This window comes from Lemur catta, chromosome 6 (assembly GCF_020740605.2).
Source record: "Lemur catta isolate mLemCat1 chromosome 6, mLemCat1.pri, whole genome shotgun sequence".
Taxonomy (NCBI): Eukaryota; Metazoa; Chordata; class Mammalia; order Primates; family Lemuridae; genus Lemur; species Lemur catta.
In genome coordinates, this window is record NC_059133.1 from 91,700,214 (window position 1) to 91,711,661 (window position 11,448).

Consider the following 11,448-nt stretch of genomic DNA (forward strand, 5'->3'; position numbering starts at 1 on the left):
CAGCAAGCTGGCCTGCTAGAAGCCCTTAGCACTTGTGCCCCCCACAAAGACAGCCAAAGGAATGACTGAACAACTACACTCTGATGAGAATAACTAAAGGAGAGTGACAGAGTACATCAAAGGAGGAGCAGAGACCCTGTAGAGCACAAAAACCCAGGATGGCCACATAGAGCATGGAAGGAAACACCTTGCCTCTGCCACCTCATCCCCCAGCTGGGATCAGCTCAGAACCAGGAGGGACTTCTCCCCACAGGAAAAAGGTAAGCAAGATGCCCCCAGCAGCCGCCATCACCTCTTTGGACACCTATAGTCCTCCACACTGGGGACTCACAGTCCTCACAGGTGCAAAGCCCAGCTGAGGGAGCTGCTTGGCATCCACACAGCTGTGCTCCCACAGAGAAGGCACCAATACCATACCCCACACCTTGTGTCTCATGGGGCTACTGTGCTACACCATCTTGGAAATGGAACCAGTGGGTGTGGCCTGCTCTGGGTACAGTGTGCTGCTTCAGCACAAGCCCTGAGGGCAGAGCACAGTGGCAACTGAGAGGGGTAGATAAAGTGGCTCTGCAACAGCTTGGCCCCACAGGGTGGGGTGTAGCGGCTCTCAGCTCAGGGATGGCATGCCACAAATGAGGGATGGTTCAATGACATCAAAGCCTCAGGGATAGAAGGGTGCATGGCCACTCATCCCCAGGGAAATGGTTCCTTGGTTGCCCAGAGCCCAAGCTGAAGCACTCAGTGCCCTACCTCCTAGGAACTAATGCCATGGCTGCCCAGGGTAGTCACCACCCACTGTGCCTGAGTTGAAGTGGCACCCTCCTCCCCAGGAAGACGGTGCCTTGGCTGCCCAGAGCAGTCACATCCCACCATGTCTGAATTGAAGTAGTGTCCTGCCTCCCAGGGAATTGGTGCCTTGGTTGCCCAGAACAGCCATGGCTCCCTGGGTGAGAGCTGAAATGTTGTATCACCTCCCAGAGAATCCGTACGGTGGCTGAGCCAAGCATCTGCACATTCAGGGCTGAGCGTATGTGTCATCCCATGTCAGAGTGTTGGCTGAGCTGAGACACCTTGTCCTATAGGCAGAACAACTATAAAATCCTTATTTCCTGGAATTGGACTAGCTCCCTAGAATCTAATTGGTGAAGGAGTGGAATCATGTCTGTGCTGTTCCTTGGCCCCCAGTGGCCAAGTTATACCAGTATTCCACCATCCCAGGGTCCTTCCTGCTGTTGCACCTGGCCTCACAGAGTCTGGGATACTGCTGTGTTCTACCATCCCAGGGTCCAGAGTCTTCACTATGTGGTGCCTCAACCCCAGGGCCTGAGTTGCCACTGTGCCCTATTGGCTGTGGTTCCTGAATTGTAGCTCTACCGTGACCCCCAAGCTCAAACCTCCTGAGCACCCCTTCTTCCATGGAGCCCCCTGGGCCTGAGTTGCTAAAGGGGTGGGTAACTCACAGTCACAGACCCTGGCTCTGTGGGAAATCTACATCCAACCCTGCCTTAGAGGGTTAACCTACACCCCAGTTGCCACAATAGGTTTTTGAGACCCTGAACCCAGGACCTTGGCTCTATGGCTGCTCTTAGTACCTATGCCCAGTGCTGCTGCAGCTGCTTGTGGGCTGTGTCAGATCCAATGCCAAAAGGGATCCCCTCAGCTAGGTCTTACCATTGTGGCAAGAAACAAGAACAGGAAGATGACAAAAGCCCTTGCCACTGAGGACCCTAGCAACCTATGCTGATGTAGCTGCTGCCACAAACTCCTATAGCCTAGGCTGTTGAGGCACCTACAGTCACTCTGACATTGATCACAGCTGAAGAACCTGAACAGAGGCTGTATCACTGCACACAGTCAGAAGCAAAGCCACCACAGCCTCCAAATGATATATGAAGACCTATCTGTAAGTGAGTCTTTCTTATTAAAGCTACTCTGTAAAGTTCAGAAGAGGCAATTGTGTTCCACCAGATGTGCAGACATCAAAGCAAGGACACAAGAACCATGAAAAAGCAAGGAAACACGACACCAACAAAGGAACACAATAATTCTCCAGTAACTTACCCCAAAGAAATAGAAATTTACAAATTGCATGAAATGGCATTCAAAATAATGATTTTTTTAAAGCTCTTTCAAAGAATTTATTTGCAATAGAATTGTTTGAATCCACCAATGAGATGAACTCAGGATTTGTGTGTTTAAAAGTATTTTTCTATTATTACAAGTGCTGTAACATTCAAAAAGCAATTATTTTTGCCAGTATTTGGCATGTTTAGAAGAGATTAGAAAAAGTTAAAATCTATAGAATTAGATGTCTAAAAATAGAAAAAAAACCTCAAACATTTAAAAATTCTTCATTTGGACAGATTCTGAGTTGAGATCACATTCATCTGAAAAAAGAATTGTTTTAGGTCAGAAATGTATTTTATAACCACAGATCCTGACCTTGGACTTGACTGGTGAAGATTTCCAGGCACTGTATGGATGACAATATAGGCAACTTTCAGTTGGCCAGTTCTGGCATGTGCTATATCTGGCTTGTGAAAATTTTATAAATATCTCTTAAACCTAAACTTCCTGGTTCTCTGGAAGTGATTATCTTAATCTGACTCCCAATACTTTTTAAAACAAAATTTCCCTGCAATATAACATGTTTTATTTTTATTTTATTGAGGATATTATGGGGGTACAAACATTTTGGTTACATGTAATGCGTTTGCCCCGGCCAACTCAGGGCTATCAGCACGTCCCTCCCCCATACAGTGCATTCTCCTTCCATTAGCTGTGGGTTTACCCTTCACCCCCAACTGGCACCCAATGCATATTATTACCATGTGAACATCTTAGTGTTGGTCAGTTAGCACCAATTTAGTGGCAAGTATATGTGGTGTATGTTTTTTCACCCTTGTGATACCTCACTTTGAAGGATGGACTCAGTCTCTGTCAAAGATAATATAAGAGGTGCTAGTTCACCATTGTTTTTGTAGTTGAGTAGTATTCTATGGTATGCATATACCACATTTTATTAATCCACTCATGTATGGATGGACACTTGGGTTGTTTCCACATCTTTGCAATAGTGAATTGTGCTGCTGTAAACATTCAAGTGCAGATGTCTGTATTATAGAATGTCTTTTTTTCCTTTGGATAGATGTCTAACAGTGGGATTGCTGGATCAAATGGTATTTCTATTTTTAGCTCTTTGAGGTATCTCCAAATTACTTTCCACGGGGGTTGTACTAATTTGCAGTCCCACCAGCAGTGTAAAAGTGTTCCTATCTCTCCACATCCACACCAGTATTTTTTGTTTTAGGACTTTTTGATAAAGGCCATTCTCACTGTAGTTAGGTGATGTCTAACTGTGGTTTTGATTTGCATTTCCCTGAAGATTAGATATGTTGAGCAAGTTTTTATATGTTTGTTGGCCATTAGTCTATCTTCTTTTGAAAAGTTTCTGTTCATGTCCTTTGCCCATTTATTGATGGAGTTGATTTTTTCTTATTAATTTTCTTAAGTTCTATATAGATTCTTGTTATCAGTCCTTTATCAGATGTGTAGAAAGCAAATATTTTCTCCCATTCTGCAGATTGTCTATTCACTCTAATGATCGTTTCCTTGGCTGTGTAGAATCTTTTTAATTTGATCAGATCTCATTTGTTTATTTTTGTTGCTTCTGTGATTGCTTTGGGGGTCTTCCTCATAAATTCTTTGCCTAGGACAATGTCTAAAAGAGTCTTCCTGACATTTTCTTCCAGAATTCTTAAGGTTTCATGCCTTAGGTTTAAGTCTGTTATCCATCATGAGTTGATTTTTATGAGAGGTGAGAGGTGGGGATCTAGTTTCAATCTTCTGCATGTGGATATCCAGTTTTGCCAGCACCACTTATTGAATAAACATTCTTTTCCCCAATATGTATTTTTGTCTGCTTTGTCGAAGATTAGATGACAATATGAGGATGGTTTTATATCTGGGATCTCCATCCTATTCCAAATATCTATGTCTCTGTTCTTGTGCCAGTACCATGCTGTTTTAGTTACTATAACCTTGTAGTAAAGTGTGAAGTCTGGTAGACTAATGCCTCCCAATTTGTTCTTTTTGCTTAATATTGCTTTGGCTATATGAGGTCTTCTCTGGTTCCAGATGAAGCATAGAATTAATTTTTCTAAATCTGTAAAGAATGATGGTGGTATTTTGATAGGACTTGCATTAATTCTGTCGATCACTTTAGGTAATACAGACTTTTAACAATATTGATTATACCAATCCATGAACATGGTAGGGATTTCCATCTGTTTACATCTTGTATAATTTCTTTTCTTAGTGTTTCATAGTTCTCCTTATATAGGTCTCTCATCTGCTTCATTAATTATATTCCTAAATATTTAATTTTCTTTGATGCTATTGTGAAAGGTGTTGTGTCTTTGATTTGATTTTTGGCTTGACTATTACTAGCGTATATGAATGCCACTAATTTGTGTGCATTGATTTTGTATCCTGAGATTTTGCTGAATTCATTTATCAATTCCAGGAGTCTCTTGGTTGAATACTTGGGATCTTCTAGATATAATAGCATATTGTCAGCAAAGAGTGAGAGTTTGACCTCTTCTGTCCCCATTCGGACACCTTTAAATCCCTTTTCTTGTCTGATTCTCTAGCAAAGACTTCCAGCACTGTGTTGAGTGGAAGTGGAGATAGTGGGCAACCTTGTCTAGTGTCTGTTCTAAGCGGGAATGCTTTCAGTTTTTTCCCATTCAGTATGATACTGGCTGTGGGTTTATCATATATGGCCTTAGTAATTTTAAGGAATGTTCCATCTATGCCTATTTTGTTAAGAGTTTTTATCATAAAAGTGTGCTGGATTTTGTCAAATGGTTTTTCTTCACAAAGTATATGCTCTTTGTTCTTGCTTTTATTTATGTGGTGAATTGCATTTATAGATTTGCATTTTTTTTTTTTTTTTTTGGAGACAGAGTCTCACTCTGTTGCCCAGGCTAGAGTGCCGTGACATCAGCCTAGCTCACAACAACCTCAAACTCCTGGGCTTAAGCAATCCTTCTGCCTCAGCCTCCCGAGTAGCTGGGAGTACAGGCATGTGCCAGCATGCCTGGCTAATTTTTTCTATATATTTTTAGTTGTCCAGCTAATTTCTTTCTACTTTTAGTAGAGACATGGTCTCACTCTTCCTGAGGCTGATCTCGAACTCCTGACCTCCAGTGATCCTCCTGCCTCAGCTTCCCAGAGTGCTAGGATTACAGATGAGAGCCACCAGGCCTGGCCAAATTTGCGTATGTTGAACCAGACTTGCATCTCTGGGATAAAGCCCACCTGGTCATGATGAATTATTTTTTTCATGTGCTGTTGCATTTGATTTGCTAAGATTTTGTTGAGGATTTTTGCATCTATAATCATGAGGGATATTGGTCCATAGTTTGCTTTTTTTGTTTTGTCCTTTCCTAGCTTTGGTGTCAAGGTGATACTGGGTTTGTAAAATGAGTTGGGGAGGATACCATCCTTCTCAATGTTTTGGAATAATTTCTGCAATATAGGTATAAGTTCTTCTTTGTAAGTTTCATAAAATTCAGATGTGAACCCCTCTGGTCTGGAGGTTTTTTTTTTTTTTTTTGAAGATTTTTTTTGTTGCTGCTCCAATTTCTGCACTCAATATTAATCTGTTCAGAAATTCTATTTCCTCCTCCTTGAGCTTAGGGAGGTTGTGTGTTTCCAAGAATTTGTCCACGTCCTCCACATTTTGTAGTTTTAGGGCACATAGATTTTGATAGTATTGAAAGATAATGTTTTGTATTTCTGTGATGTCTGTAGTGACCTCTCCTTTTCCATTTCTGATTGAGTTTATTAAAGTCCTTTCCTTTCTTGTTCTTGTCAATCTAGCAAGAGGGCTATCAATTTTGTTTATGTTTTTGAAAAACCAAAGTTTGGTTTTATTGATCTTCTGTATAGATCTTTTATTGTTAATTTCACTTAGTTATGCTCTGATTGTAGTTATTTCTTTTCTTCTGCTAGTTTTAGAATTGATTTGCTCTTCCTTTTCCAGTTCCTTGACATAGTTTATTAGTTTGTTGATTTGTGAGCTTTCTGTCTTTTGGACATGAGCATTTAATGCTATTCATTTTCCTCTCAGGAATGCTTTTGCTGTAACCCACAGATTTTGATAACTTGTGTCCCATTATCATTTAGTTCAAAGAATCTTTTGATTCCCAACTGGATCTCCTCCTTGACCCAATAGTCATTCAGCAATAGATTGTTTAAGTTCCATGACTTTGTGAAGTAGTGAGTGTTTCTGTTGGAACTGATCTCTAGTTTTGTACCACCATGGTCTGAGAAGATACATGGTACAATTTCTATGTTTTTAAATTTGTTGAGGTCTGATTTGGGGCTCAGGATTTGATCAATTTTGGAGAAAGTTCGATGAGCTGTTGAGAAGAATGTATATTCAGTTTTATTTGGGTGGAATGTTCTGTAGATGTCTGTTAGACCCATTTGTTCTAGAGCTCTGTTTAAGACCATTATTTCTTTGCTTATTTTTTGTTTGGAGAATCTGCCCAATTCAGTCAGTTGGGTGTTGAAATTCCCAGCTACTATGGCATTACCGTTTATTATGCTATTTAGATCAAATTGGGTTTGCTTTGTGTATCTGGGTGCTCCTGTGTTGGGTACATATATATTAGGAATTGTTAAGTCTTCTTGTTGGATTTTTCCTTTCACCATTATATATTGACCATCTTTGTCTTTCTTTATTTTTGCTATTTTAAAATTTATGTTGTCTGAAATCAGAGTCTTTCCCCCGCTCTCTTTTGGCTTCCATTTGCCTGGAAGTTTGTTTTCCAACCCTTGACCTTGAGTCTGAAAGCATCTTTGTGGGTTAGATGCATTTCCTGGAGACAGCATATACTTGGCTTATAATTTTTTATTCACTCAGCTAGTCTATGTCTCTTCAGAGGACAGTTCAAGCCATTCATATTTATTGAGAGGATTGATATTGGGGTAGATTTCTGTTCATATTGTTTGGTAGATTCTTATTGCTTTGTTTTACCTCTCAAGCCATGTGGAATCCAGGTTCTGGTGTTTAACTCCTGAGTGATTTTACTTTGGTGAGTGTCTATTATGCTGTTCAATGTATAATGCAGGTCTGAGTACTTCCTGCAGGGCAGGTCTGATCTTCGCAAATTCCATCAGTAATTGTTTGCCTGGAACCGTCTTTATTTCTCCATCACAGGTGAAGCTTAATTTTGCTAAGTAAAGAATTCTAGGTTGGCCATTATTCTGTTTTAGAAGATTGAGGATGGGTCCCCAGTCCTTTCTGGCTTGTAGGGTTTCATTTGAGAAGTCTGCAGTTAGTCTGATAGGTTTTCCTTTGAAGTTTATCTGTTGTTTTCATCCTACTGCTTGAAGGATTGCTTCTTTCATGTTTACTTTGGCCAGTCTGATAATTATGTGACATGGTGACTGTCTTTTCACACTGAGTCTCCCAGGAGTTCTGTGTGCTTCTTGTATCTGGATATCTAAATTTCTGGTCAGGCCAGGCATATTTTCCTCCAGTATTCCAAGAAATAGATTTTCTAGCCCTTGTGTATTTTCTTTTTCTCTCTCCAGGATGCCTATAATTCTTATGTTTGGTTTCTTTACATAATCCCATATTTCTTGTAGGTTTTGTTCTTGTCTCTTGCTTCTGTGTTCTTTTTCTTCATCTGATTTGTTTATCACGTAGGCATTATCTTCAAGCTCTGAGATTCTTTCCTCTGCATGATCCATTCTACTTTTAAGGCTTTCTACTGTGTTTTGAAGTTCCTTGAATTTCTCTTTAATTTCCAGGATTTCTGTTTGGTTGTTTCATAATGTTTCAATTTCTTTAGAGAATTTTTTCATTCATTTCCTGTACTGGTCTCATGGCTTCTTTCTGTTGAGTTTCTATTTTCTCTTCAATTCCATTGAGTTTTCTTACAATCCATATTTGGAATTTTTCCTCCATCATTTTAATCATTTCATTTAAATTAATATCTGATTTTGAGGGTCTCATGGTTTCTTTTGTGGGTGATTTTTCTCTCTGATCTTTCATATTTCTTGCATTCTTTCGCTGGTTCTTTCTTATCATAGTACTTGGTTGAGAACTGGGAGTGCAGAGACTGGTTTGTGCCCCTAACTTCAAGCCCCCAAGGGATGTTCCTTGTATTGCCTTAGAGGTATTTTAGCAAGTTGGGTTACCTCTGACCTGTTGTCTTCATCTCTTGCCAGTGGAGATTAGTGGGTTTGGTCCCCCAGCTTAAGTTCCCAGGTGGTGGATTGCACTTGTGTGTATGACTCCACTGCCCTCTAATAGCTTGAGATGGAGGGCACTTTGTTAAGCTATGGGATTACCCTCTCTGTCATTGGTTGTAGATTGCACGGAGAAGCCAGTTATCGAGGTAGTCTGATGCCTCTGTGTTGGTCTCTGTTCTCCCAGATTAGGAATACGAATGCCCCAATCTTTAGGAAGGATCTTGCCACTCCTGAGGGTTACTTGGCCCCTATTTCCCCTTAAAGTGGGGGTAGGGGCAAGGCAGATCTCAGCTAATGCCTGCAGGCCTCGTGTGTGTGTGTGTGTGTGTGTGTGTGTGTGTGTGTGTGTGTGTGTGCGCGCGCGCTTCTATGGTTGCTTGACCTGCAGCTAGGGGAAGCTGCTAATATGTTATTCAGGGCTTTTCCACCATGCTTGGGAGGCTGCTCCTCTGGGGAGGGGTTGATTGGCGGAGTTGCTAAGGTCTCTGACCAGGATTTTCCTTCCCATCTACAGACCCCACTGTTGGCAGCTGCCTGGATGTGGAGATCAAGCCCGAGAGTTATGTTCTTATTAGATGACCTAAGCCTGTCTGGCAGCCGAATCAACGGGCTGTCAATTATTGTACAGTGTCCCGGTCCCACGGCTTCAAACCAGCCACACAGAGCAAACGGTCTTTCTCGCTTCTCCCCACCTCCAAGGGTGGAGCCTGCCGTGCCCAGCACGACAGTCCCCGGGCTGGGGGAGGGGTGTTCAGAAACCGCAGCACCCCCAGAGTCTGAGCTGTGGACCCCAAATGGCGGCCGCCCACCCGCGGAGAGCTACACCGGGGCCACCGCACAGGAGTTGGCAGATGCCAGTTCAGCAGGCTGAATCGGCAGGACACCCCCTGTCTCTTGTGTGCCCCAGTCCCGCAATCTCACGCCTGTCCTGCAGAAACAGTTTTGCTGTTTCTGTCCCGCCCTGAGCCGGCTCAATCGTCCACGGTTTCCAGGGGCAGAGCTTCCTTTTCAGTGTTCACCTCCTTTGTTCTGGCCCCGCTGACCACCAGAGGGGAGGTGCCTGTCACCACACTCACTCGCAGGGTCACGGGAAGTGATCACTCAGACCAGTCCCTCCCCACCCAGCGCAGTCTTAGCACGGAGCACCGGGGAGTTCAAGATGTTTCCCACTATTGTCCCCTGTCCACAGAGCCCGCCATCTCATGCCGCGACTCTGCACTGACTTCAGGCAGGGCCCTGTCTGAGTGGGTGTGGAGGTCAGTGGGGAAGCAGGACGTTCTCCTGTGGGTCAGATCATGCCGCACTCACTGGCGGGACAGGCATGGTTGTCCCACACTCTATTCTCTGCTGTCTATCTCGCACTCTCCAGGCTTTGTGATTGTATCTCCCATTCACCTTTTTTTTTTTTTCCTGTGTTGGATGTCCCATGCTGTTTCTCTGCAGCTTCACCATGCTATTCTTGGGGCAGAGTGAGCCACTCGTGCGTAGCCATCTGAGTTCTTCACCTCCCTCTCTGGGAGCAGAGAGCCAGGAGGTCACCTCTACTCTGCCATTTCTTCTCTCCCTGAAAGATAACATGTTTAAGTATTTGTTGCCTAGATACAGACAAACCAAGTACAAATGTGAGTTAACAATTCTGCGATGTAGCTGTGAATTCTGGAGGGCTATGTAAGCTGTGAGAAAGTCCCTTGCTGGCCCTGCACTTGCCACCAGTGGTGACCATCCAGGCAGCATCCACCTGAAGAGGGCGTGAACCCCAGCATCTGCTCGATGGGCATAAACCGCCACTCGTGGGCCTCCAGCTCTTCTACCAAACCAGCTAGTTTTCCCATCTCAGCAATCTGCTGATCATGTGTCACCTGTTTAAGCATGGATGCCACTTGATAGCTGAAAATAGATTCACAGAGGAATCTCTGAGAGCCATCTTCTAACATCTCTCCAGCTCCTTTGGGGTTGGTGAAAAGGGCTTTCCACAGTGGGGCGAGGTTTGAAACACTGAAACCAGATCCAGTGACAGAACTTCCACTGACCTCACCAGCTTAGGAGGAGGATGAAGAGGCAGCCATTTCCTTGCTAGTAGAATTCTTACTTCAGACTTGCTGCATGACTGTGGACAGTCCCTTAACTTTCTATTCCTCAGTTGTCTTATTGCAGTGGCTTTGGCACTTTCCCTTACAGCCCCACCCGCAAGGCCAGCCGGCGCAGCCGTGCTTACAAAGACTAGGATGGCAGCGTGCTTCCAAAATAATTGTCTTGAGGAAACTTGGCCATAATAAATTGTTAAGAAGTATAGCAGCAACAAAAATAAACAAATGGGACCTGATCAAGTTAAACAGCTTCTGCACAGCCAAGGAAACTATCATTAGAGAGAATAGACAACCTACAGAATGGGAGAAAATATTTGCTTTCTACACATCCAGTAAAGGGCTGATAACAAGAATCTTTGTAGAACTTAAGAAAATCAACAAGAAAAATCAAACAACTCTATCAATAAATGGACAAAGGACATGAATGGAAACTTTTCAAAAGACAGACTAATGGCCAGCAAACATATAAAAAAGTGCTCAACATCTCTAATCATCAGGGAAATGTAAATCAAAACTACAATGAGATATCACCTAACTCCAGTGAGAGTGGCCTCTATCAAAAAGTCCCAAAACAACAAATGCTGGTGTGGATGTGGAGAGACAGGAACACTTTTACACTGCTGGTGGGACTGCAAATTAGTACAACCCCTGTGGAAAATAATTTGGAGATACCTCAAAGAGCTAAAAATAGAAATACCATTTGATCCAGCAATCTCACTATTAGACATCTATCCAAAGGAAAAAAAGACATCCTATAATACAGACATCTGCACTTGAATGTTTACAGCAGCACAATTCACTATTGCAAAGATGTGGAAACAACCCAAGTGCCCATCTATACATGAGTGGATTAATAAAATGTGGTATATGCATACCATGGAATACTACTCAACTACAAAAACAATGGTGAACTAGCACCTCTTATATTATCTTTGATAGAGATTGAGCCCATCCTTTGAAGTGAGGTATCACAAGAATGGGAAAACATACACCACATGTACTCACCATCAAACTGGTTTTAACTGATCAACACTTAAGAGCACATATAGTAATAACATTCATTGGGTGTTGGGCAGATGGGAGAGGGGAG

General features: G+C 42.7%; 1 pseudogene; it reads right to left on the minus strand.

The window, feature by feature from the left end:
- Nucleotides 1-9,838: 9,838 nt before the first annotated feature.
- Nucleotides 9,839-10,337, minus strand: LOC123640051 (annotated as a pseudogene).
- Nucleotides 10,338-11,448: the final 1,111 nt, after the last annotated feature.